General features: G+C 45.2%; 1 pseudogene; it reads right to left on the bottom strand.

Annotated features, from left to right (window-relative positions):
- LOC109376495 (histone H2B type 1-A-like) overlaps positions 1 to 2,169 on the bottom strand; it is a 49,579-nt pseudogene that overhangs the window by 539 nt on the left and 46,871 nt on the right.

Genomic DNA, 2,169 nt, shown 5'->3' with positions numbered 1-2,169 from the left:
GGTAGCCCATGGCAACCCACTGCCACAGGGGCTGCAGCCCACGTCGTTGCCGGCGACTCACAGCAGCCCAGCTCCAGGTTGAGCTGTTGTTCAGCATCTTAGCTGCAGAGGGCAGTGTCACTGGCCCTCACATGTGGGATCCGAACTGGGGCCCTCTGGCGTCCCAAGCCAGCTCTTAACAGCCGCGCCACTCGCCCGGCCCTGCTTGAGTTTTTTGCTGTCCTCTTTTTGCGGTTTAGTGATGGTCTTCTTGCAGCCCTTTTTGGGTGCCAACAAACAAATGATACAAACTCGCAAGTCGTGAGTTGGTGGGACCAGGGAAAATCGCCAAGGGCAGTGCTATTTATCATCTCCATATTCAAATGAAGACTCCAAATCTTTACAATCTGATTGGGGAGCCGGCTGAGCGCAGCCGAAGCTTCAGGAATTTATGTAAATAATAGATGCCGGCCCTTCTTTTCTGTTGGATGATAGAGCAACCAATCCAAAGGTATCTATGCCCACCTTACAGAGACACATTCAAACCTTTTGTTGTAACTTGAGGGAGTTTTTGTTTGCTCACCTTGTCTGGCCCAGCAAAAAAATAAAAAAGTTAAAAAGGAAATAACCCGTTTTAACCTGCGTCTACATCTTCCTTTTATAGGAGGTAAATATGGGAGGGTATTTCTTTCTGAGGCCAAAAGCCAAGGAAGGGGAAGTTGATGCTTATTCACAGCAGACGAAATGAGAATGGCTGCTCCCAAATGCCTTAACCATTTCTTTTCCATCATTCCCCCAACCACGCAAAGTCCAAAGAGATAAATTCCTTTCAGAATTCAAGAATAAATGCAAACGGTGTTTTAAGACATAATATAGTACTGAAGATATATTAAGGTGCTTACATTGGAGTTGTAGCAATAGGGTCCACTTTTAACTGAAGGGAGGACTTGAATGGGTTTCAGAGGAAACACTAGCCCTTATTGTTAATGTCCACTAAACAAATCCCTTTGAAGTGACAGCCATGTGTTAAGTAAGTACTTGATATGTGAGATCTCATCCAGCCTCCTAGTCCCTCCATAGGTTAAATACTATTAATGTTCTGTTCCTCAGAACACGAGCTTATAGAACTGGTAAAAGATAAATTGAGGCATATTACAACTTTTAAGATTTTATTTGGGCAAAAATCAATTTGAATTGGCTAGCCTCCAGTCCAGCAGGTAGAAAGGAGCTCCGAGGAGCTGTACAAAATGAAAGCCTTTTCTAGGCAGAGGGAGCAGAAACAGGAAGTCAAAGTCACACTAGGCAAAGCAGGTGGATATTGCAAGATTGCTTTCCTTCAGGATATGACAGGGGTTTCTCATGCAGATACCTCACTAGTGCTGGGCTGGAGATTCCTGACTGGCTGGTCTAAGATTCCATTCCTGAGAAAGCTGAAATCGAAATCAAGTTGTCTCAGTTTGGTGACATGAGGATTAGCGTAAATGGCTCCATTTGGGGCCTGTTGTCTTGTTTTTATCAGAAGCCACTGGGCCCCCAGTTACCTTCCTTATTAAATTAATTCCTAAATACACAAGGTTAAGTCCCTTTATGTTAACTCCCAAGATAGAAACATAAGGTGTAATGAATTCACATATCTCACTTATTTTATTGTCACCTGGGGAGCTTGTTAGAAATGCAGAATCTTGGGCCCCACCCCAAATGTATTGGGTCAGAATATGCATTTATACAGATTCATATGCACATAAAATTTGAGAAGCTCTGGTCTGCAGGTCATTTACCTGGCTACTTTAACTATCATGGCATTATTCAAGTGGGCCAGGGGACTTAAGGGTGACCGCAACAGACAAAATGGTTCAACTTCAGAGCAGTTAGCCCTTTGCTTTCAAGATACCAGCACAGCAATGCCCTCTACATGCAAGTTTGTCCTCTGAGGTCCATCGGGCATCTGGAAATTATAGGTCCCTGAGCTGCATTGGACATCCTCAGCATTAACCATTTTACTTTTAAAATATGGAGTTGGGGCCGGCCAAGTGGCACGATGGTTAAGAACTGGCTTGGGATGCCAGAGGGCCCCAGTTCGGATTCCACACTTGAGGGCCAGTGACACTGCCCTCCACAGCTAAGATGCTGAACAACAGCTCAACCTGGAGCTGGGCTGCCCTGAGTCACTGGCGACGGCGTAGGCTGCAG

This window comes from Hipposideros armiger, unplaced genomic scaffold, assembly GCF_001890085.2.
Source record: "Hipposideros armiger isolate ML-2016 unplaced genomic scaffold, ASM189008v1 scaffold_1139, whole genome shotgun sequence".
In the NCBI taxonomy this organism is placed as follows: domain Eukaryota; kingdom Metazoa; phylum Chordata; class Mammalia; order Chiroptera; family Hipposideridae; genus Hipposideros; species Hipposideros armiger.
The sequence above is the reverse complement of the archived record's forward strand: the minus strand, read 5'-3'. Positions and strand labels throughout refer to the sequence as shown.